The 27,080-nt window shown below is 37.0% G+C and overlaps 2 protein-coding genes across 7 annotated transcripts in view; both read right to left on the reverse strand.

Moving 5' to 3' along the window:
• trappc11 (trafficking protein particle complex subunit 11) overlaps positions 1–27,080 on the reverse strand; it is a 973,608-nt gene that overhangs the window by 173,230 nt on the left and 773,298 nt on the right. The gene's annotated exons all lie outside the window — the stretch shown is intronic.
• Positions 1–27,080, reverse strand: part of stox2a (storkhead box 2a) — a 412,127-nt gene that overhangs the window by 134,148 nt on the left and 250,899 nt on the right. The window contains exon 2 of one of the 5 annotated variants that reach the window (XM_051928433.1): positions 11,433–11,486. The exons of the other annotated variants lie outside the window; for them this stretch is intronic. The gene's annotated coding sequence lies outside the window, so the exon portion shown is untranslated. The remainder of the gene's footprint in view (positions 1–11,432; positions 11,487–27,080) is intronic. 5 annotated transcript variants of the gene reach the window in all.

The following is a 27,080-nucleotide window of genomic DNA, read 5'->3' on the forward strand; positions in this document are numbered from 1 at the left end:
TGTGTGGTTCAGCTTCACTGACTTGATGCAAACTGGAGAGTGGGTCAAAAAAAAAAAGCTGTTTCTGATGCTGTGTTTGCCTGGTGATGGCAGCAGCATGAGCAAGTGAGTCAGTAAGACAGGGGGGAGACAAATAAGCTGTCCATTTATTAATTCAAGAGAGATGAATACATCCTATTGAATCTGTTTGAGAAGCAGATCTTAACACTAGAATCCCTGAAGCCTATGAAAATATTTGTAATGCTGGGCCACCTTAAATTCCTTTGCACCTCCTCATCAGTGTCTTTGTTTTACAAATGTGTCACCCATCTCTCACCGAGGCAGCTGAAATCAGATGCAAAATTCTCAGAACTGAATGAAGTCTCTTTATCTAGGAATTAGGTGTCTAGCAATTATAGAGTAAATAAGATATCGTTATTTGGAATACATACATTTCATGTGTGTTCTGTGTTTACAGCGATCTGGGTAAATGTAGGATGACAGGAAATGCGAGGCAAGAAATCTTTAGCACATAACTAAAACAGAAACCTTTTTCATGTTATAGTAATTGACAAAATGTTGATGTGAAGTGTATAATGTGTGAAGTCCAAATATCAAATAAACACCTTCAGAAAAGGTATAAGAAAACAAGTGCACTGCTATTCAAGAATATACTGTAACCAAATAAAAAAAATTGCTCAATTTACGTGTTACTGGCAATGTGTGAAAACTGAAGCCCAACTATCAATCAATATGAAGTAGACACATCTGCTTGGCATGTGTAGAAGTAAGGACTGCTGCCTCATAATCAAGAGGTTGTGATGTTCAATTCCGGATACTCCTTACATTTACCTTTTTGAGTAGAGATGCTATTATTGTTACTATTATATAATAAAACATACATTTGATTTGAGTCTGTAACAGCTGGTGTAAATTTATGGTTCTTGTAAAAGTTACCACTGAAGGGATAAAAGCAGACATACAAACGCTGCTCATTCATTTCTTCTTTGTGTCTTGTTGAGCAAACAGACACTGCACTGTCTATGGTGGATGTTACTTTTCCTCGCAAAGGGACATTCACATCAACATGTCATCTGAACGATTTTTTTATTCAAGAATCCAAAAATAAGACTAAATAAAAATCATTCAAATTCAGTTTTATCCAAGAATAAAACTGAATAAAAATATCATTTAAATGAAATGTTATGATATGAATGACTGTGTGCGAGGAAAAGTAATATCTTTTCCAAGTACCATAAATGTACACAGGATGTTACAGACATCAAATGTATGTTTTTGTTATATGATAATAATAATAATAGCTGCTCACTACTCAAAGTGTTAAATACAGAGAAGGTGTAGGATTTGAACCTATTACCTAAAGCGTAGCTTATCCTCTGCGCCATTGTGCAGACGAGTGATAGAGCATGTTATTACTGTGACAATTGGTTTAAAATTAAACGTATCAACACACACGCATTGGAATGTATTATTTTGTACCGACTGATAGTTGGGTTTCAGCAACATGTCAACTGATCATTTTCTTCAGTTTTATTTTTGAATAAAAGCGTACTTGTTTTGTTACACCTTTTGTGAAAGTGTTTCTTAGATATTTGGGCTTCACACATCCTACACTTCACATCAAAATTATGTCATTACTATAACATATGAAAACATTTTCCGTTTCAGCCATGTGTTCAGCCTTTCTTAACTTGCATTTCCTCTGTCATTCTATATTTACACAGATCGTTGTAGACACGGAACACATATGAAATATATGCATTTCAAATCACAGTATTTCATTGCCTATATAATTCCTTACAAACTCATCGCCAGATAAACACTTCAACACAGACTAACTGTGAGGATTACAGCAGGGCAATGCCTTCATCTGAGTGAATGGGGGGATGGGGGGTGTAGCAGGCTGCGTTCTGCTAAACCACTGGTCCCCAAGCCCCGGTCCGCGGCCCACTACCGGTCCGCAGCCGTCTGACAGCCGGGCCGCGAGACAACTGCCAGCAACGGAGACTCACTCAGACTTTTCAGAACGCTTGGTGGGTGGGGCTTTTCAACGGTGCAGAGAGAGGAGAGAGACTGAGGTGAGAGAGCATTACAACAAAGTATTTTTATGGTCCCGACAGTTTCCCCATATGACATGAGTCTATAGAAATCACGTTACTACGAAGTACATTCAACAGATGCTTTCATTTCAACGAAGTGACCTTGAAATGCTTGAATGAATCATCCACAGAGCAGTTAGATCTGTGGTCGCATGCTCAGTTGTGCACGTTTGCACAACGATCCCCAAACAGAAACATTGTAAAAAAAAATCTCTTTCTTCGAACTTTCCTCGTACTTTTTTTTTGCTGTTTTTGTTGTCTGTGGTTTTCAGTGATTCCTTTTGCTTATTGCTTGTCAACATGTGAAAAACATCCATTGGAATTTAACTCATTGTCACCCTCCTATAGAAACGGCAGACACGAAAAAAAGATAGCAGTGTTAATGTTTGTGATGTGCAATCTGTAGGAATGGCAAATGTAAAGCATATGTCTTTGTTATATGCAAAAAAAGAAGAAAAATCTCGGGTTGCAAACGTATGCGAACTGCTTAATAACTTTAATAATAATAGAAATGTTATGTAAATTGTGTATAAAACCGCCCCCCCCCCCCCCAACCGGTCCGTGGAAAAATTTGCATCTAATAAAGTGGTCCTTGCTGTCAAAAAGGTTGGGGACCACTGTGCTAAACTACACATTTGCAAAACAAAAGCAGGCTATTAGCACAGTGAAAAGGAGCTGCGAGCTTCTTAGAGTATGTCAGGAAAATTTAAGGAGATCAGAGACAACGAAAAAAATCGTAAGGTTCAGGGATTATAGTGTTAAACAGGCATTTTGATGGACAAAGTTGAACAGGATGTCCAATTTGAAGATGGCAGTTGCTGGATCTTGTTGCTTTGAGGATGTCTGATTATATAACAAGGAATTGCAGGGAATGACAAATTAGAGGACAATGCAATGATATTCCAGCACAATTTACAAAACATTGCAAGCTCGCTGCATGCTGACAGCCCTAATGCTTGAATGAATGCTTTCCAGATATTGGATGATCTCATTTCTTTTTTCATTCCCTTTTTCCGTTCTGTCGTGGAACAGTAAACATGAGACATCAGACAAATGAGACTGTTTGCAAGGACTATGTATATGTGTGTGTATTATAGAAAATAATATCTTGTAAGGTTTTGTTATTGCACCGTCTAGTGAGGTAATGATAACTTCTTAAATACATAAAAAATGTTAATATTCTTCCTAAATAGAAAACATCAATCCATGATGTTATATTACTGTTATACCTCACTTTAAACATTTTGTTCATTACACTGTAATGTAATTAAAACAAACATATAGAAAAGGGTTGTGATAGAGGCTTATCCAAAGGTGTGTATTAGCAACTGCTAATCCATCAAAATAAAAATTGGTAAAAAGGGTTGGCTGACATTTAGACAGGTGTTACAGTCCTAATGAGCAGTGCCAGTAGAAACATTAAAAGGAATATAGATTTCAAGCCAAGTTAGGTGAGCTTTAGAAGAGCAATGTGATGTGTTTAAAACTTCAGTATATGATTATTGAAAAGTGATAAGCAATCATACTTTCATTTCCGTGTTAAATACATCCTTCACAATCAACAAATAATTTGCAGTATCTCTTCCACTTTACAGAATTTGACACTATCTTATCAAAAAGACATCACATATAAACATGGGCATCTTTGTACTATTTCACATCTGTATATAATTTACAACAAGCCAAGTAGTAAATACAGTATATCTCAAAGTTGTCAAGCACTGCTTTCACTGTGAACAATCAGAATGCTGCTATTATCCACAGTTTTGTACTGTAGTTCTATAAAAGAAATGCCTCCTTTAACAACAAAGAAAAAAGACAATGTGAATAGGATTCATTGGTCAAGAATATCCTGGAAATAATGGAATGGATAGAAATTGCAAGAAATATAGATTTGAGCTCATAAAACAATCATAATGGCTAAACTTCACTCCAAGAGAAAACTACAGACCATATACAGCATCAACATATTGGTATGTGACTAAAGAGTACATGTTAAAGTGTAATCCAATCTCGTCTACTTTTTCACTAGTCAATGAATTTCATACCACTTTGAGCGTGATAACAAGTGGCCCATCAATCGTTTGCTTGCAGCATCATTTCCTACCATCATTGTTTCTGTACATGATGCAAGGAAAACTATTTATTGGCATCCAGTCTGGACTGAATTTTTAGGGCTTGTTTAAACTTCATGTTTAGAATGTGTACGCACACGCGTCATGGTTGCCACGTGTTCCCAGTGTTCATTTGACGCGTCCTCTGAGCAGTCCTCAGAAATTAATGTGACGCGTGCACGAGTTGTAGTACCAGCAAAAAAGTTGGATTGTGTCCTCAGTGTCTCTGTTTACTATCACCATGTGACAGCAAGCCGCTTTACAGATCCTACAAGATCAATGTGCGTGCTTCAATGTTTGAGACTGCAGTCTCGCATACCATCTTCTGTGCCGTCTTATTTTTTTTTTTTTCACCTTCACGACAGCAACATAATGGCTAAAATGGTACAACACCCTAGTACTACTGATTAAAGTGGAAATTTCGGCTTTAATCTCGAAATGTCCACTTTAATCTCATAGTTTACTTTATCATTAAAGTAGACCATCGTAAATGTCATCTTAAAACTGACCCAGTTGTTAATCACTACGTACCTCTGGAGCTTCCTCCTGAACTGACTGCAGCGGCAAGCAGCAATAGATCACCACACAGAACACATTAAATGTATGATATTCCAGCTCTCTGCACATTTAAAATCCTTAAGATTTATACTTGATATCACTTTCATGATGAAATGCATTAAAGTATGTATGTTACATTTTATAGCTAAATCATTAATTTCATTTAAATAATGAATACTGTTAATAATTACACACATGGGGGTGACACGGTGGCGGAAGGGTAGTGCTGCTGTCTCGCAGGGAGTCACGTCACTGGTATTCCCTGCCTGAAGTTTACGTTTTCCTGCTGGGTTTCCACAGTGTGCTCCGGTTTCCCTCCAAAGATCTGCAGATTTGGGGACGCTAAAATGACACTAGTGTATGCAAGTGTTTGTATTCACCTTGTGATGAGCTGAAGTTACGTCCGGGGACTGTTTCTGCCTCATGCCCAATGCTAGCTGGAGTGGGCGCATCCCTGGACTGATGGATTTAATCATTAAACATCCTTTTCACAGATATTGCGGCAAGGTTTTCCTCGGAATTTAATGGATGTTTCTGGCAATTCACAACACAGCGAAGCCGAATGTTTTCTCACCGTGATGATATCTCGCGCTGTCACCTGGTGGAATCTTCCAGATTTATGTAAAGTACATGTGCAAGTATGAACAGTAAAATGCTTGCGTAGCAGTAGTGTCTGCTGGAGCATGCGTTGCGTCACATGAAGTATAAACCTGGCCTTAGGGTGTGTTCTAAAAACCTGTACTGACATCCTCCATGTTGAACTTCCACACAGGAACTCCGCAAAGTTGTGTGCCGAGATCCCTTTGCTTCTCCTTGCTTATCTCAGATTGCATTGCCAGAGAGAGCTGCGACTCCATTATTAAATTTGCTGATGACACCACTATTATAGGCTTGATTTACTAGGCTGAGACAGCCTACTGAGTGGTTTATCTGCTGACAAAGTGATGCCTTCCCCTTTCATGTCAGGGAACCAAGGAGCAAACATATTACTAAATGTACTGCTTCTAAGATCATTTTAACAGATTCCAAAATCACTGGTGCTGACCTTCCATAGCTTCATACCATCTACTCCACCCTGTGTGTGAGGAGAGTCAAATCCATCATCACTGATGCCAACCATCCAGCTCATCCCATTTTCACTTTTGCCTTCTGGTAAATGCTACTGGAGCCTCACCACACATTCCACCTGCATTAGGGAAAGTTTCTTCCCCCAGGCCAGAAGGTCGCTGAACTCTTATTAACCTGCAATGTACTAAACATGCAATCCATAAAGAATTTTCGGTAATACTTGAAATATGATTAAGGCACATCCTATTCTATTAATCATTTTTGTTATGCTTCTACACCTTGTTTACAGGGTACCAGTGGCATATTTAACTGATTGGGAATAATTAGGAAAAACATACACCTGTCTATAGAAGGTGCCACCAATGGCAATGCGTATCTCAGCAAAACCAAGTTATGAGATCGAAGGAATTGTCTGTAGAGCTTAGAGTCAAGATTATGTTGAGGCATAGATCTGGAGAAAGCTACAAAAAATTTCTATAGCATTGAAGGGTTCCAAAAGCACAGACACCTTCATAATTCTTAAATGGAGTAAGTGTGGAAGCACCCACTACTCTTCCTACATCTGGCTGCAGTTGGAAGGAGAAAAGCCATGGTACGAGAGGGGGCCATGAAGCCAATGGTCACTCTGGCAGCGCTCCAAGACAACCATCACTGCAACATGCCACAGATCTGGATGTTATGGCATTGATGAAATACATGACAACCTACTTGGAGTTTGCAAAAAGGCACCTAAAGGACTCTCAAACTACGAGAAAAAAAGATTCTTTGATTACCAGGATTGATCTGTTTGGATTAGATGTGTCAGGTCAGGAGAAAACCAGGCACTGCTTATCACCTACATAATTACATTCCAAAAGTGAAGCATGATGGAAGTTGTGTGCTTGTTTTTCAGTGGAAGGGACTGGAAAACAAGATAGGGTTGAGGGAAAGCTGAAATGGAGCAAAGTACAGAGATGCCCTTCATAAAAACCTGCTCCAGAGCACTCTGAACCTCAGATTGAGCCAAACGTTCACTTTCCAACAAGACAATGACCCTAAGCACAAAGACAAGACAACACATGTGAGGGTTAATGTCAACTCTGTGTGGCACAGCTAGAGCCTATATTTGAACCCAATCGAACAAATGTGGAGAGACCTGCAAATAGCTGTCCTTAGACAGATTGCATCCAACCTGACAAGAGCTTCAGATGACCCACAAAGGGGAATGGCAGATAATCCCCATCCCATCAAGTCATACCCAAGAAAACTCCAGGCTATAATTGCTGTGAAAGGTGCTTCAACAAAGTATTGAGTAAAGGGTCTGAAAACTTAAATTCAATGTGATATTTTAGTTTTTAATAAAATTTACAAAAATTCCTAAAATCCTGTTTTTGCTTTGTCATTTGGTAAGTGTGTGTTGGAGGAAAATGTTAAAAAAAATTAATCTCAAATGATGACAGACACCCATAACATGCAGAACTTAACGTCAGAAAATTAGGAAGGATAATCGCTTTAAAAGCCCATAAACATTATTCTATAAATTCCTTTCTTCCCAGTGCCATACGTCTTTCGAATAAGACGTATGAGATAATAAAAAAAATTCCAGAAGCACAGAAGTTTTCATATGCATCATTTAACCATTTTAGGTAAAAAATGCACAATTAAACTGCTAGACGTAGTTAGCAAAGAATCCGTTTCTCAAATGACGTAAATAAGTAGTCTTAACCCGTCTTGTCTCTTTTTATTTGTTTTATTTCTTTTCATAAATGTGGCTACGTAATAATGTTCAACCTTCTTGGGGTATTGAGTGTTGTTTAAATTATTTTTTTCTTTCATCAAGCAATTTTAGCATAAGACTGCAACATAATGAAATGTGTACAGTAAACACTAAAAGGATCTGAATATTTTCTGAACACGCTATATATATATTATATACTGTATATATATATATACACACACACGCACATACAGAGTCACAATTTCGGTTATAAGTTGCATAATCAGATAAACAATTCTTTATAAAGCATCATTTATTTTTTAACTTAACAGGAGCTAACATATGAATCTTAGGTATTTAAAAAAAAAAAAAAAAAAAAATCCAATAAACCTAGACTCTGATTCTGTCTTCCCAAAATTAATACAACAAAAAATTTATCTTCTTCAGAACTTCTCTTCTGGAAAGGGATGGAACTGCTAGCTTCAAGAGGGATTTGAAAAAGAGAAGCATCGCAATTGGGAAGGCTAATTGCATTAGCAAGACAATCAGTTTTAAAAACGTTCGTTATCATGACATATGAGTGTTATGGCACTCAGCATTTCTAATCTTTGCATGAATGTACGTTTTCTTTGAAATGAAACCTTCCCATGAAAATGAAAGTGCAGCATTTTGTACCAAATATATCATAATATTTAAAAACAGTATATACACAGACTATAAATAAATACAGCATGATGTATATATTTTTGTGTGCATGTGTCTCTTTGCTAGTATTGTATTTCTGTTACTGTTATGGGGAGACATGAACTTTCAAAGTGCACTTTGCAATAAACTTGATGTTCTTGAATCCAAAGCGTTAGATTTGCAGCTCACTGTATTTATTATACCGCAGATTCAGGAAAAACAGGTAAAATAATGGTATGTACTTTATGCTCATTAGTATCTGTTGTACAACTTTGCCCAGTGGAGGCTGGGCGGTCTTTTGGCCTTGGACCCTGTGCAGATTTAGTTTTTTCACCAGACTAACTGGAGTTTTTTTTTTTTCTGTTCTCCTGGCCATCTGACCTTATCACTGGACTCATCTTTACAGATATCTTGACATTGTATATAAGGACAACACCCTTCTACTTGATATTTATCTGTTTTTTAAGATCATATAGATTTGTTTTTTTCTTTGCTATATATTCTTTAATATTATTGCCTAATCTTATTTGTTTTTCTTTTCCTGTAACTTTCTCTGTAACATCTTGTAAAGCACTTTGAGCTACATTGTTAGTATAAAAAGGTGCTATATAAATAAATGCTGCTGCTGTTGTTGTTAAGCCTGGAGTGTCTCTTGGTAAAATGTACCCTTTTCTACCTTCTGAACTAATTTTTCTCAGTCTTTACACTTCTGTTGTACATTTAACAGCAGCTCATCTAAACAGTAAACTTAGTAAATAGAAAAACATGTTTTCAAAGGCTAGCTTTATTATGCCAGTGGACTTAAATCCTGTTATCATAAGGGAATTCTATCAAGGTAAAATTAACAGGTTTACAGTATTTAAATTGTTCTGCCAGCACACTGGATCACTGTTGTTCCATATTTAAAGTGGTACTGTATTTTAGTTTGTGGTATGTCATTTATTTATTTATAAGACTCAAGAGAAACGGAGACATGGACATATTTACAAAAAAAAAAAAAAAAAAGCACACATTGTGAAAACCATTCAGTGCTGTGTAAGTATTTTAGATTAACATCTATAGGCTGCTTATAAAAAAAAAACATCACCTGAGAAAGTTTCAAAGACTACTCACTGAAGCAAGCATTTTATATTAAATAATGGGTGGACAACCATGTTCCCTTCAGAATCAGTCTAAAAAAATCCCAATTATGCATTCTATCACAGGTTTGAATATAAATAGGTAGGTGATAAAGGAATTTTCATTGGTGAAATGAAAAAATTTCACATCTAAAATATAGTATTAGAAAAGCTATTCATGGTGCACTTGTTAAAGCCTGAAAGCTATCAACAACTACAAAATAATGCAGCCAAGATTACTAACATTAATATCTTATTGATAAGTCAGGTGAGTACATTTTACACCTGTTTTGAAACTCATTTAATCAACTTTTCAGCCAGACTTTCAGCAAACTTTGGAACATGTACAAAGGACTTTCAAAGAAATGAAAAGAATGGAGCAGATGAGGTTTCTCATGTATCTTTTAAGATCTTTACAAATCAGATCTTCACTACTGATAGAAACTGGAAATGTTTTTCTATGCCAGTCTCTTGAAACTACATGCCTTACCATCATAGTGCCATTCACAACGTCAAGGAAATGTGTCTCAATGACTCACGAGCAGTGGCAATTGAGTGCTAAAACAATTTGTAATTCTAGGGTCCCTTGACACACTTCAGGTTGAGTACCAAATTAACTGCATGGTGTGGTCTCTCTTGCTGTTCAGACAGCTTTTGAATACCTTGAGAGATAAAACACAGATTTTCAAGACCAAGGATGTTTTTTTTAATCGCTGCTGTCCCGAAAGGTAAAATGACAAAACTGACCTGATAAAACAGTGTTGTAAGGACACATAAACATCAAAAATGAACAATTTATGGTGGACTTGAACAGGCAGAGGTTAAGCCACAACCTGGGCAGCATCCAAGGAGTAGAACTGAAATTATAATCTGCCCTTAACTTGTAGATTTTCAAACAGTCAGGAGCAATGGTTAGACTACAACACAAGAGTTTAAAAAGTGCCCTAGTAGTGAATTCATTTAAAATAACACAATCCATATAACGGGACAGAATATGTTAATATGGAGCGGTACTGTAAATATCACTGATTTATAACATATGTGAGAAAAACAAAGACATATACAACTTTAAAATTTGCACCACCTAAGCAGAAAGTGGGTTAAGGGATGCTGTTAATGCTTGTCCTACATAATCCTAAAATGACAAAAATACTGCTAATTCTTGATAGTACCCACAAGGCAGATGGACAGGAATTCTTTAGAATTTTTTTTTTTTTTTTTTTTTTTAACTTTTACTACATAATTAAAAACAATTACTCTTCAGAAGTTGCCTGTCTATACCCAGAGGCCCACAAAAGTATTTAATGGTTTTTTAACTTAAAGTTGAACAAGGGCAGAGAAAGGCAAGAGTGAACTATAACTTTGTGACACACAATGTTGACGACTAAATATTGCAGACTGAGGTATCAAAATATATAACTAAGTTTAAAAAAATATATATTTTCTCTCTCATCAAAAATTGAAGGTGTTCTTTGTAGATTTGGTAACAACTGTCTATCACGTCCAGTTTTTGAGGTTATAAAATGAAAGAAAAAAAAAAAAACACTTCTTCAGAAAAAAATGCAATATATTTTTTATATTAAATTATTTAGATAATTGTTTTAAATACAATTATTACTTACAAAAACAATACGGCTGACCCTGAGATCTGACCCCCCACAAAGGTCATGGAAAAAGACTATTTTCTCTCAGGGATTATTAAAGAGTATCAAAAACAAACAAAAAAAAAGGTACTCCAATGGTTTTTTTTTTATATCCCTTTCCTCTCCTCTCTTTATAATCCTCTGAAAGTGTTTTACAGTGGAATGACCAACAAATGTCTGCTAACATAGAGTCACTTCACTTTCCACCATAACGTCTATTCACTTGAACAATGCCCTGGAAGAACCTTTCCCCATGTTCTTAGGGAAAAAAATCTAAATGAGAATGTAGGAAATTGATTTTTTTTTAAAACATGTACCCAAGAGCTTGGTAGGAAGAGAGAAGCTCCTCATCTAGTTCTTCATTGATTTCCATCATTGTATTCCCAAAAATATTTATATTTTTGTGTTGTTTAATAAAGGGACAGGTATGTATGCTTTTACTGTTTGCTTACCTGTTACATGGTTAAGACAATGGATTGATCAACCCGACTTTACATACTGTATTTCTGTAAAAAAAAAAAAACATTTAAACAACTCTCTCCCTTCAGGATAATAAAAAGGTAACTTTTTAACTTTCTAAAAATAAATTATTTGCTATTTATAAGGAAGAAGAAGAGAGAAAAACAATGGGTAACAAATAATTGATTTTGGATTGTTTCCACCTCAACTAATGCAAGGAACAAGAACTGGCATTTTTCAGCTGAAATTATACTTCAAATCATATTCTGAGCATGAAGCCATAAAACAAACATCACTTCATGATGTTTTTCAAAACTGCATTTTTCTCTGAATCCGGTATCTTGTGGAAATGCTTTGTGGTAGAGAAATGTTAATTTAAAAAAGAAAAAAGTATACTAAAAAGTACACCAATTTGTTTGCATGGGAAGATTTTGGTGCAGACCAGTGTAATACAGTTAGGTCCTTAAGTATTTTGACTTTTGGCTGTATACACCACCAATGGATTTGAAATGAAGAAATAATATATATGATTGAAGTGTAGGCTTTTAGAATTAATTCAGAGGGTTTAACAGAAATATAGTATGAGCCATTTAGGAATGACAGCCATTTTTATACATGGTCCCCCCAATTTCAGGGGCTGAAAAGTATTTGGACAATTAAAAAACAAGCTGTTCCATAGCAAGGTGAGCAGGTTCCTCATTATTTCATTAACTATTAAGCAGGTAGAAGGCCTGGAGGTGATTCCAAGTGTGGAATTTGCATTTGGAAGCCGGCACTGTGAACTCTTACTATGAGGTCCAAACACCCGTCCATGCAAGTAAAACAGCCATCATAAGGCAGACAAAACAAAATGAACCCATCCAAGAGATAGCAAAAGCACAAGGAATGGTTAAATCAACCATCTGGTACATAACCTCAGATCCTCAACTGAGTGTCTCCTTAGAATTCCAAGAGCAAAACTTAAAAGAAGTGGTGAGGCGGCCTTCTGCTGTTATGCACCTAAAATCTGGAATAGCCTGCCAGTAGGAATTCGCTAGGTTAATACAGTGGAGCACTTTAAAAAACTACTGAAAACACACTATTTTAACATGGCCTTCTCATAACTTCACTGTAATTTAATCCTGATACTCTGTATATCCAATTCATTATAATAACTATTCATTCAAAATCTGTACTAACCCCTACTCTCTCTTCTGTTTCCTTTTCCGGTGTCCTGTTGGTGGTGGCGCCTACCGAAAGCACCATGATGTTCCAACAATGATGGATGGATTAAAAGCCAGAAGTCTGTATGACCATCAGCATCAAGTGACTCCGTGAGAACCCTAACTACAAAGAGGACTATTTCATTTATGTTAGGTAGAATGCCCAGAGGGGACTGGGCGGTCTCGTGGCCTGGAACCCCTACAGATTTTATTTTTTTCTCCAGCTTTCTGGAGTTCTTTTTTTGTTTTTTCTGTCCACCCTGGCCATCGGACCTTACTCCTTTCTATGTTAATTAATGTTGTCTTATTTTAATTTCTTATTTTGTCTTTTATTTTTCTTCTCTTCATTATGTAAAGCACTTTGGGCTACTTTTTGTATGAAAATGTGCTATATAAATAAATGTTGTTGTTGTTGTTGTTCCAAAAGAGAAGGAACACAGACAATTGTGGTAGATGATTGCAGAATTCTTTTTTTGGTGAAGTAAAAACAATTCACATTTACCCAAACCAAGGACAATCTCTGGGAGGTAGGACTATCATTGCCAAAATCTACAATGAAGAGAAGACTTCACAAAAGTAAATACAGAGGGTTTAACCATAGCTAATCCTCAAGCACAGGAAGGACAGATTAAACTTAGCCAGAAAATATTTTATAAAAAACCTGTCCAGTTTTGTGACAGTTTTCTTCGGACAAATCAATATGTCCCAGAAACCAGAATGATAGACAGAGAAGAACATGGTGAAGTGAAGGAACGGCTCATGATCAGTAGCATACCACATCATCTGTAAAACATGCTACAGGAAATGTTAAGGCAATTGGCATGCGTGACTGCCAATGGAAGTGGGTCACTGGTGTTTATTGATAATACAGTACGTCTACTGACAAAAGTTGCAGGATAATTTCTGAAGTGTACAGGGCTATACTTTCTGCTCAGATTCAGACAACTGCTGCAAATCTGATAGGACGACGCTTCACAGTACAGATGGACAATGAGCCAGACATACTGTGACAGCAAACCAAATGCTTTTCAAGGCAAAGAATTGGAATATTCTTCAATGACAAAGTCAATTAACTGACCGCAACCCATTTGGACATGCATTTCACTTGCTGAAGACAAAACTAAAGGCAGAAAGTCCAAAAAACAAGCAGTACCTGAAGACAGCTGCAGTAAAGGCCTGGCAAGGCATCAGTCAAGTGGAAAACCGGCATTTGGAGAAGGCCTTGGGTTCCAGACTTCAGGCAGTCATTGAGTGCAAAGGATTTTCAACCAAGTATTGAAAATGATCGCTATATTTACGATTATGTTAGCTTAACCAAATACTTCGGAGTCCCAAAAAATGGGTGGACCATGTACAAAAATAGCTGTGTTTTCAAAATGACAATGTTTTGTTTAAAGCCTTAAATTAAAACTGCAAGTCTACACTTTAATTACATCTTGCTATATTTGAAATCCATTGTGGTGGCATACAGAGCAAAAATTATAGAAATAATATCACCGTCAAAATACTTATGGATCTAACTGTATAACCTTACATCATTTGAACCCCTATTCAGTTCTCAACTGGGTAGTTTTTTTATGTGGAGACTACATTTTCTTGTTGTATTTGCATGGGTTTGCCTCTCCTATAAAATAAAGACATGTTCTTAGGTTGACTGGCCATTGTAAACTGACCTAGTAAGTAAGTGTGAAAGAATGCATGCTGGGTGATGGACATTTCCATAAAGAATAAACTCCTCCCTTGTGTCTTATGCTACGAGTACACTTTTGTGAGCAAGAACGGAAAATAATTTTTGTGAATAAAATGGATATAAAAATGAATAGACAATACATACACTAGTTAATATCTTATGATCATTGAATATGAAGTAAAATACACAATTACATGTAAATAGAAGCATACCGTTGTATTTCAGCTTTTAAAGTCAATTGTAGAGAGGCTGCAGGTGATGTAGCGTACTGTCCCTAGAAGCAAATGTCACAAAATTTTCAGACAGGAAACTAAAAAATGTAATTTCAGATATGTGTAAGGGACATTGGATTTTATGCACCGTAAATGATTTATGCATAAAGGACATGATTACAACTTTATTCTTTTTTTTATTTCTTCATACTGTTGCATGAATATCACTCACCAGAGGGCATGTGATTTCAAAATAAATTGTGGGCAAGCATACAAGTGCTTTTTATTTGTATTTTTAAATACCTTACGATTGTATGGGGTGGGGGGGATTTCCATTAAAAATTCGAAAGATTTGTTTTTCACATTTCTCATGAAAGTTATACTCATGCCACAATGATTGCCTGATTGTAGAAGACTTTGCAGTATATCCAGCAAGAAAAGAATATCAATCCAGAATGATGAATCTAATATTGTCAGGTTTCTAATAAGCTATCTTGAATGCTGATTGGCTGAAGGAGAATGACTGTCAAGTAATAAGACACCCAACATCCAGAACATCGTTCACATCATTGGCCTACAATAACAGAAATACTCAGACAGAGAAGAATTTTCAATAAAGATGTTTTAACCAAATTTCAAATACACAAAAGACACCTAACTACGTAAGCATGAAATTTAAGATGGCCCCAAGTTTTTTGCTTTCTGAAAAGTTTGCACAAGCAGTCAAGATGCATTTCATCACGACTCTTCAAGATGTCTATGTATGAACCCCACATTCATTTGCTAATGGAAGAAACACGACGACTAATTACAAGGTAACAGGACAGAGAGAAGGAAAACAGCACGACAAGATGATATGTTGCATATAAGTTGAGGCATTAGTCAGCACAAATGTTCTTAACAAGAAAACTATCACTCAAAACAGTTTATTTTCTTTCCCTAACATACAATGAACAAAGGACAACCTTTAGTACATAATCTGCTGACTTAAATAAACTTGATTAGGATGTCTGTCTACAGCCATCCAAAAATAAGAAACAGTCCAATTTGGCACATTTTATTGCTTTGCAAAAACTGTTTAAAACATGAGACTATTAATAAAGTAAATCTGCTGGATTGATTTTTCATATGTTAATTCATTTAAATCATCAGATGAATCTCTAAATATAACAATGTCTTTCTTGCCGATAAGTATTTTGTGTAGTCTGTTGTAGATGGTTGGTATCACCCTGGTGTTGGTTTATTTTTAAACTTTCTATAAATTTAAACTTATGATCATGAAGTAGCCAATGCAAATAATTGTCCTGAAGCCGACAGCTGGATTATTATTTAGGATTGGTAGACATGGATGTTGACATTACAGCCTAAATTACTGTTCCATTGGAAACCTGTTGCATAAGGAACTGAAGCCTTGCAAAGGGCAAGAACATAAAAAACTTTACTCAAATCATGCAGCTCATGAATGCAAATGAAACTTCAAACAGAAAAAGGAGAACATAATGTTTTCTATTCTTTTTTTCCTCTTCTGCCATCTCAGATACACATGAATTACCTAAAAAGGCAATGGCAGTCACAACCCTATCAGAAAGTGATTTCATTAGTGAAGCATTGATGACAGGCCTTATGCCAGTATTTTTTTTAATTTTTTGTTTGTTTGTTTGTTTTAACAAAACTTGCCAAGCATCCAGTTCCAAAATAGTCCTTTTAATTGAAGCTTAACAATGAATGCACTTTATCCAAGTAATGTGTTGCAATTGCGTCATGTATATAAAGATATTTAATTTTAAATAACTTACTACATGTTAGGTTTCAGATAAAAGAAGTTCTGCCTCCTCACCCAAATTGCTAGCATATCGTAGCTTCCAAATGCCTGCACAAAACGCATCAAACACTTCACTTTATGTCTAATGTTTATTTTTTTATTTATGTACTACAGTAAATATCAGTGATTTTGGAGAGACTCAAATAAAAGGGGTTCTGAGCATTTCTACATAGTCTGTCTGAGCAGTAAGAAAGATAGCTGCAAATTCTTTATGCACACCTGAAATTACATCATTTAATTAAGGGGCATTTATAGCATCTGTGCTCCCTGGCGCCCACTGCTGGTGAAAGTAGCTGAAGTAAACTACAAAAATAACACAACGGTACATCCTGTAGAACCTGTCTGCGGCAATTTGCCAGAGCTTACTCGGGTCCTGATATTTTATGTTTTCATCAGAGAAAGTTTCAATAAGAGTAGATAATCCTGTTTTTAAATTAACGCCTTTTCAGTTTTATCTCCTGCTTTCAAAATGTAATTTAAAAAATGTTCTCTTTCACTTTTACCAACCCAGCTGAGAATTGATACTGCACTGTTTCATGGGTTAAAGCTACAGAGGCTAAACATTCACAAGGATTATGCTTTTTGGATGTAAAGCAAACCTAATGTGAGCAAACTTCCACACATCCCATGCAGTTCTCATAAGTGTTTCACGGAGTATCTCATAACCACGAAATACACATTTACACCCAGGAAAATATCTACATTTTTCTACACATTAATTCCAGGGTTGGGCAGAATACTGTACTCTATAAAAGTTACTTAATACTGAATATTCAGTTCTTAATTTATTCAGATTTGAATTCTGATTGAATACTCAAAGTGTGTAACTTATTTTTTAATACTTTTTGAATACTTTCAGGAAATGATAGTTCATAAAAATGGCATAACAAGTTAAACATAATTAAATTAAGTTGTGACCTGAAAATGCAGTTCAGTCTCACATGAAACAGAATCTTAATTTTTATTGTTCACCAAAAACAAGGAAACAACTTTTTTAGTAAACGTTTATTAATAAAAGTTGAACATTTGGGGGGGTTGGGGGTCGGAGTGCATTTTAACCATTTCATATTCTTGAATTGTTCCAACTTTTAAGAAACAAACTCAGGTTATGCATTTTTCATGTGCTATACTTGCGCTTAATTAACCCGCCAACTAAAATAACCTACATTTGCACATAACCTACACCAGGCATGCGCAACCTTTCCGCTATTGACGGCCGCACTACAGACTTTTTACTTTAATAACGGCCGCACTACAGACTTTTTACTTTAATAACGGCCGCCAGTAAGTCCAAGTAAACTTAATAATGTTTTATGATTTATGTAAAAATTTACAGATTACACATTAAAACAGAGTATGATATATCTGACAATATTCAATTTACTGGTCTACATATGTAAAAAAATGTCTACGAAACGTCATATAGGACAAAAAACCTTTACAGCAATTGTTTCAGGAAGTTTGGAAAACATCGCCATTAATGGCTTCCTTGCTCTTGCATGTTTGCAGACAGACTTGCAAAGTCAGGGGACTCGCTGGAGACCATTAGCCGTATTCCAGACTCTAGATTGCTGTCTACCAATCGGGTTCGGTACTTGCGGTGTTTGAGATTCTACACTTGCAGGAGTCTAGAGACCCCAGAGTCCAAATCGGCTTTCGGCGTCACCATACCGACCCGGCCGACAAAGATTCCGCGGCGTTGAGACCCCTTACTCGCTGGAGTCCAGAGACCCTACACCTGCACGGCCGCCATTACGTACACTTTAATATACACGTCCACGGCCGCCAAAGTCCTTGCCCACGGCCGCATGCGGCCGTACGGCCGCAGGTTGCGCACAGCTGACCTACACGCATCCTTGTGTATACTTCAAAACATGCTACTTATTGAAGCAACAACAAACACTTTTAGAAAACTGGGTTAAGAGAACAAACTTTATAAAAGAGTTTGTCACCTAAAAAGCAACCAGAAATGGCCAGAATCAGAGGTGTTTCACAAACCATTTGCATCTACAGCGCTGCTGCTTCCAGGATGACGGAGAGAGAGAGAGCAAGCACTAAGATTTATAAAAGAAAACATCTAGAGCCCCATCTTCAACATTAAATTAACCTGCCATACACACACTACCCAACTATCAAATGAATAAGACAGGACATGAACAATGCTCAAACGACGAGTGCTGGAGAAAGACTTCTGCCAAATGTCTGGAAGTTACACTTCATCATTTCATTTGTATCACTTCATTTGTGTGGATTTATCGTAGTGCTTGGCGTAAGGAAAATTTTTTTTTTGTTTTATGGATTGAATACACAGATACGGAGGGATGGCTGAACATGATTTTTTTAGGAGAAAAAAAGTAAAAATATTCAGTATTAGATTTCATAAAGTAACTGTAATCTTGAATTCATCTTTACAAACAAAGCACAAGCTGAATCCTGAATACTCACGCTGGAACATGTATTCCATTACTGCCCAACCCTATTTGAATTTGCATTAAGTCATATTTCTTGTCAAAATATCTGGAAAGCAAAGACCTACAAGCAAGGTTATTATAGTTAACGAAAAATAAAATCAAAACTCAAAAAATTAAATCAAAACTGAAACTATTATTAAAAACTAGCTGTGTAAGCCCGTGCTATAAAAAGCCTAGGCTCCTAGAAACCATTGAAATCATCAAAACAAAAACTGTAATGCAGTTGTCGGTTTCATTTTTGTGGATATGCTTGCATCCCCCCTAAAGTCTGTCGGCAACTAATTGAGTTTCTCTCTCGTTTGTCTTTCCTCAGCAGTTCTACTTTGGTGACAGAGTCGCTTTCTTTTAGCTTCATGCTGTAGCCTTGTACTTCTTTCTTCTTACGATTCGTTAACTTTGGGCTACCTTGCCGGCTCTTTGAGCTTCATGCTGTAGCCTCGTACTTCCGGGATGGACAGACACAGACAAACACACACACTTAGACACTTAGACTTATAAATAAGAAAAATTTTTGTAAACTTGAAATAAAATTAACAAAACTGAAATGAAAAACTAAAACTAAACGAAACTGTTAAAAGTAGATGTAAAGATCAATTGAGATAAAATAATTTACTAAAAATATTTTTAGTTTTCATTTTTGAATGAATATTCTTGCCATTAGTCTTTAACTCTTGTAACTTTTAACTCTAAAACAGAAAGAAATCCACAACGAGCCACCCGCATATATATTCATCCAGTGAACAGCAGCTGGTGAAGAATGGTGAGTGAGTTCACACAGCATTTGTGGTGACAGAGCAAGCTGAATATGGATACGTAAAGCGTGTAAAATAGAAAGCAATTTACTGTGCAGTCTTTTTTGCACTTCTTGTATATCAAGATGTAATTCAAACGCCTGAAATCGGAATGTGCTGGTCAACAAAACCTTTACCGTATGCATGGACAGAAAAATCACAAGTAATGAACATTTCAGTTTATTTCTCAGGTGCCTACTTTTTGTTGACAATAATTCACCTGCCACTTTGCACAAGAGAAATCCCTTTTCAAAATAAAACTGCACTGATTGAGAGAATGACAAGGTCATCATACAAGATCAGTATATCGTTAAAGTCGTTTAACGACGAAGCGATACAAACCGTGTAAAATTTCAGAGTTGGCAATATCACTACTGAACTACAGGTAGGTAGGTAGGCGAAGAGAGTCTGCCAAATGGTGAAAAACTAAACATAGTAATATATTTTTGTATTTATTCTACATTTATTCATTTATCTTTTTTAGTTTATATTCACAGCTCAAAACACCCGATATTGTGAAAATAATCCAGTAGCAGAATTACAGTCATATGAAAAAGTTTGGGACCCCCTCTTAATTCTTTGATTTTTTTGTGTATCATTGGCTGGGCTTTCAAAGTAGCAACTTCCTTTTAAAATATGGCATGCCTTATGGAAACAGTAATATTTCAGCAGTGACATTAAGCTTATTGGATTAACAGAAAATATACAATATGCATCATAACAGAATTAGAAAGGTGCATAAATTTGGGCACCCCAACAGAGATATTACATCAATACTTAGTTGAGCCTCCTTTTGCAAATATAACAGCTTCTAGACGCCTCCTATAGCCTTTGATGAGTGTCTGGATTCTGAATGGAGGTATTTTTGACCATTCATCCATACAAAATCTCTCCAGTTCAGTTAAACTTGATGGCTGCCGAGCATGAACAGCCCGCTTCAAATCATCCCATAGATTTTCGATGATATTCAAGTGTGGGGACTGTGACGGCCATTCCAGAACATTGTACTTCTCCCTCTGCATGAATGCCTTTGTAGATTTCGAATTGTGTTTTGGGTCATTGTCTTGTTGGAATATCCAACCCTTCATAACTTCAACTTTGTAACTGATGCTTGAACATTATCCTGAAGAATTTGTTGATATTGGGTTGAATTCATCTGACCCTCGACTTTAACAAGGGCCCCAGTCCCTGAACTAGCCACACAGCCCCACAGCATGATGGAACTTCCATCAAATTTGACCGTAGGTAGCAGGTGTTCTTCTCCCGCCATGCAAAGCGCTTTTTGTTATGACCAAATAACTCAATTTTTGTCTCATCAGTCCAAAGCACTTTGTTCCAAAATTAATCTGGATTGTCTAAATGAGAATTTGCATACAACAAGCGACTCTGTTTCTTTCTCATAACCCTGCCATACAGATGTTCTTTGTGCAAATTGTGCTGAATTGTAGAACGATGAACAGATACACCATCTGCAGCAAGATGTTCTTGCAGGTCTTTGGAGGTGATCTGTGGGTTGTCTGTAACCATTCTCACAATCCTGTGTATATGCTGCTCCTGTATTTTTCTTGTCTTGCCAGACCTGGGTTTAACAGGAACTGTGCCTGTGGCCTTCCATTTCCTGATTACATTCCTTACAGTTGAAACTGACAGCTAAAACCTCTGAGATAGCTTTTTGTAGTCTTCCCCTAAACCAGCGTTTCTCAACCTTTAAGTATTTGCGACCCGAGTTTTCATAACAGTTTTAATCGTGCCCCCCTAACTTTTTTTGAAAGGAGCCCACTAATACCAATTTGTTCTTTTTTAATCAATGATATATCATAGATGCATATTTTATTATACCTACTTGACTTTTATTGAGTTTAAGTTAATTTGTTTTGGTTTCAATAAATGTATTTTTCATATTTTCAATTCTTGTTTTCTTTTTTTCACATCTTCGCGCCCCCATTTTTGTTACTTCACACCCCCCTAGGGGGGCCCACCCCACAGTTTGAGAACCACTGCCCTATACCATGATACTGAACAATCTTTGTTTTCAGATCTTTTGAGAGTTGCTTTGAGGATCCCATGCTGTCACTCTTCAGAGGAGAGTCAAAGGGAAGCACAACTTGCAATTGACCACCTTAAATACCCTTTCTCATGATTGGTCACACCCATCTATGAAGTTCAAGGCTTAACAAGTTAATCCAACCAATTTGGTGTTGAAAGTAATCAGTATTGAGCAGTTACATGCATTCAAATCAGCAAAATTACAAGGGGAGCCAAATTTTTGCACAGCCAGTTTTTCACATTTGATTTAATTTCATACAACTAAATAATACTTCACTATAAATCTTTGTTCAGAAAACACCCCAGTACTCAGATGTTCCTAAGAAATGAAAGACATTCACTGTTATCTTTTTTGTTGAAAGTAAATTATAATGCAGGCTGAGAGGGGTTCCCAAACTTTTTCATATACATTCTGTATGTTTTAAAATAGTTGTCCACCTTTTTACAATTTCTCTCTCTCTCAAAATAAATAGTTGAAATAGCATATTCGTTTTGTTCTTAACATCAGCCATATCATACATATTGCATACCAGTGATTTTTCCTGCCTTGCATCCAAACCTTCTGGGGTAGGCTCAAGGTTTCCTGCAACCCTGCTTTGGATAAACAGGTTTAGATAATGTATATATTGCTCCTAATCTCAGATGCTGTCTCTATCGTTTTGTGCCTGACCATACACCTATTACCTGCTCTTGCTCTACTCATTAAGGGTTTACTGTTCTTATACATGGGCAATTCAAGTCTCACTGCCCCTAACCTTGACACTAAATGCGAGTTTTTCTTTGTTTCCCTCAACACAGCTAGGCAGGGTCTGCACACCGATTCAAACCTAAGAGCCCTGTTCTTCCTAAGCCTCCGTGATTTTCTTGACCACACCTGTCAGAACACAGCAGAATCTATTTTGATCTTTTCAGGTCTGCTGGTAGCAAAATTCTGTCTAGAAGTTATATGTGCCTGAGATAGTATCAGTTATCAATATGGCTGTTAGAAAATAAAGCCCAGTATGGAAGATTTTTGAATGTAATACTGAAGGCATTCATTACAAGCATATTGTCGTGAAGCAGGATATGTCGTGTGCTATTGACATTTAGAGTAAAAAACCCTCAAACCTCAAAATTCACCTAAATTTCATTACAAATTGCCCCATTCTGGGCAATAAAAGGAAAAGATAAAAAGTGGCAGCAGTCAGCGCATATTTGTTCACCACAAATGACACAGAAAATACTTTAGAAATTATAAAATTGTATAAATATTGTTCATATGGTTTTGATTCTTGTTTTTATCAGACAAAAACAAAACTATATAGTAAACCATGTAGTGTAGTAAGCTTCCACTAACAAACTCGTATCATATCCAAACCCGTTAAGTGTACAGTTCTGATTGTGACTCAAAACTAAAGTCCATAAGAGCTCTATGCCATAATTACTAAAACTGAAAATAATAGATATTAAAATAAAATAAAATGTCTTTGTAAAGTAAAAACTAAATTAAACTTAAAAATACACAATAAAACTAAACTGAATTTCCAAGTAAGGTAAAACAAATATAGAAATACAAACTAATATAAAAAGGCAAACATATTATTACCTTGCCTACAAGGCACACATTTAAATTGGAATAAGCCATTTCAAGATGTAATCCCAAGGTTCAGCATTAATCACATAACCATTCATCATCTTCTTTCAACCTATCCTGGTGGAGGGCTGCAGCACCAACATGCTGTGCTGAGAGGACCAGGTCTCCCTCTTCCAGGCAACTTTCTCCAGACTTTCCTTGAGAAATCCCAGAAGCTCCCAGGACAACTCGAAAATGCAGTGTGTCTTTGGTGTGCCCCTTGAAACTGCCAAACTCTTCATGTTACCGTGAATAGTGAGCCCATCAGCCCTGTGGAAAAACCAGTCACTTGTACTTGCAACCTCATTGTTACAGACACTACTCAAGAGTTAATGACTATATGTGAGATGGATGTAGGCTGACAGGTTAATTAATTGCATGAATAAATGCTTACCAATTTATGTTTTCCTATTATAAGTGTATACTTTGGCTATAACAAAATAATAATGCTACCCTGAAAAACCAATGTCAGAAATATTCATGGAAAAGAACAACTAAATCTTTGTTTTCATTAAGCCACTCCTTTTGTTGGGAATAAAAGATTGAGCAAAATAATCCAGATGTAACCAAGTAACATCTAAAATGTTTATATTGTTTTTTTCCACCTAGATTAGATTAAATTAGATTCAACTTTATTGTCATTGTATAGGTACAACAAAATGCAGTTTAGCATCTAACCATGGATGAAAAGTGAGTACAGGAGTGGGCTGAGTACACAGCCCTGTGGAATGCTGGATGTCTGGTTGTCTAGCCTGACAGACTGGGGTATGCTGGTGAGAAAGTCCAGTGTTCAATTATAAAGAGAGGTGTTGATGCCGAGGTTGTTGAGTTTATTTACCAGATTGGAGGGGATGAGGTGTTAAAAGCGGAGCTAAAATCAACAAATAACATCCTGACATAGGAGTTGTTGCTATCCAGGTGTGTCAGGATAGAGTGAAGAGCCGAAGATATGGCATCCTCCATTGACCTATTGGGATGATAGGCAGACTGGTAGGGATCTAGTGTGGGAGGTAGACTGTAATGGGTGGGCCAGAACCTGTCCTCAATGCACTTGGTGATGATAGGGGTGAGTGCAACAGGGTGCAACTCATTCAGGCTCCCTGGAGAGGATAGGTTTAGGCAACGGGACAATCGTTGTGGACTTAAGGCATGCAGGAACAACAGCACAGGCCCAAAACACATTAAAGATGTTACCGAAGACCTCAGACAGTTGCTCAGCTCAGGCCTTAAGCACACGCCCAGGTATGCTATCAGAACCAGCAGCCTTGCGTGCATTCACTTTGCTTAGTGCAGAGTGTACAGTAGAGGTGGCAAGTCTGAGGGGCTGGTCACCTGGGGAGGGGCAGTTTTGGTTAGTTTTTGAAATGCCCCTCAATTTGTTGCTTGCATTTCTGCTTGGTTCTCCTGATGCCCTTTTTCAGGTTGGCCCTGGATATGCTGTAGCTCTTAGCACCACCAGATCTGAAAGCAGCGTCTGAAGCCTGCAGCAGGAGTCTAACCTCTCCATTCATCCACAGCTTTTTGTCCGGGAAGGTATTGATGTAATCTAGGTCAAAAGAGGTGTACCTTTCGATGTCAGCTTCCAAGTCCCAAGTGACATTGGTGGCAAACAAGCTCCAGTCAGTAGCAGAGTCTGCCTCTTCAAACCAGACTTTCACAGTCCTCACTGAAGGTCTCACGCATCTGATAAGTGGTGTGTATTTAGGGAGGACGAGCAGGGAGGGGTGATCCGATTGTCCAAGTTGGGGGAGCGGAAAAGCCTTGTAGGCTTCAACAATGTTTGTATATGAGTGGTCTAAGATTGTCTCCATTTTGATGAAATTTGGGAAATACAGTTCTAAAGTTGTACAGCAAACTGGGAAAAGAATTCAATTCCACAGCAACATTCTGGTCTTGGTAATTAGTTACCCTTGCACACTAAATGTGAAATAGCAGGCAAATGGTAATAATATCCCAGCAACCTATCATAGCAAACTAGTGAGCAAAATAAATTCCACTGAGAAGTTTTACCTATATAATATTGATTTATGATGGCTTAAGATTGATTCATACTTTTTAATGTGATCCCAAGAGTGCTCACTGCTGTACTATGCATGGATTCACTCTTATTATATTCTGCTCCTCTGTCAAAGAAGTATGAAATAAATGGAACTACCATGTGGTGCAGTGTGGGTATGTGTGAAGGCACTGTGCAGTTTATTGGCATCCTAATTTGGCTCCAGATTTCTGTCCAGCATTGCTCGGATAAGCTTTAGCTACTTGGAACTCTGTAATGAGCAGAGCATCATCGTTATCATGCTTTTCATTATCCATCCATCCATTTTCCAACCCGCTGAATCCGAACACAGGGTCACGGGGGTCTGCTGGAGCCAATCCCAGCCAGCACAGGGCACAAGGCAGGGAACCAATCCCGGGCAGGGTGCCAACCCACCGTAGGCTTTTCATTATTCTTTTCCTTATGTGAGTCACAAGGCAGCAACATAAACTATCCTGAGTAGGCCATCTTATCCCCAACAACTTCCCCAAACTCTTCTTGATGAATTGCCTGATGCTCCATGGGAGTTTGAGAAATGTAATTATCCCTCAAGTCCATTGGTCCAGAGGTCAAATGCAAGGAATCTCCTTTTGACCATTTGTGCTCACAATCTCATTTTTTGATCACCACCTCGTAATCAATGGTAAGGATGGAATGTGGATTGACTAGTAAATAAAAATGGCCACTTCATCACCACAGGTTAGTACGTTTGCAAAACTGCTAGCCCACATAATTTCACTTTTCATGATCACCTCTAACCTCACTTTTGAGTAAGACCACAAGGTTCTTGAAATCCTCCAACTGGGGCAGTTGCTTAATCCTTAAATGTAGAGAACATGATACTTTTTTGAGAGAGGACAACGTCCTCAAATACGGAGATGCTAATCATCATCCCAGCCATGTTGCAATGAAAATCTGCTGCCATGGAGGTCCACCATGCAAAAATAGTCATCAGAGAAAATATAGCCTCAGTGTTTTGGGCACCTAATTATCTAAATATTTTGGGAAACTGAATAATTAAACTGAGGTAATTCCCACAACTACATTATTATTATCATCAAGGCAAGAAAATACTGACTTTTGTTTTGTGTAAATTGGAATCTACGAAGAGGAGGAAAATACCTCCAGTTCATATTTTAGGTAAGATGTGCATTTTCTTTAAGGGAAACACTAAAAAAGGTGTAAAAGTTCAATATTTAATAATTGCCTGAAATAAAAAGTTATGCATACTATATAAATGGTGAGAATGACAGCATATGACACACATTTGTAACCTAAAAATACGTAAATTGGAAAGATATGATCTTTCATGATTCTTGCATTAACACTAGAATTACCAGAGCCTACGAAAAAACTCGTAAATCCGTCCCACCTTAAATCGCGTCTTAAATCCGTTTGCACCTCTCCGCCAGAGTTCTTTGTCATCTAAATGTGCTGATAAAGCTACTAGCAGCCAGCTATTCCATCCCCCCACCGACTTAGAATGAACTTCTCTCCTAGCTCAAGCCTTGCCTTGATTTGATTACCTGGGATTGAAGTGGAGTTTTACAGTGGAAATAATTCTAGCGTTATTTGGAATACACGCATTTCATGTGTGTTCCATTTCTATAGTTGGCTGTGCAAACACATTTTTAAAACAGAAACGTTTTTCATATTCTAATAGTAAATGACAAAATGTAGGCATAAACTATATAACGTATGAAGCCTGAAGTCCATATATCAAAGAAACACTTTCACAAAAGGTACAAATAAAAGAACAC

Source organism: Erpetoichthys calabaricus, chromosome 5 (genome assembly GCF_900747795.2).
Source record: "Erpetoichthys calabaricus chromosome 5, fErpCal1.3, whole genome shotgun sequence".
In the NCBI taxonomy this organism is placed as follows: domain Eukaryota; kingdom Metazoa; phylum Chordata; class Cladistia; order Polypteriformes; family Polypteridae; genus Erpetoichthys; species Erpetoichthys calabaricus.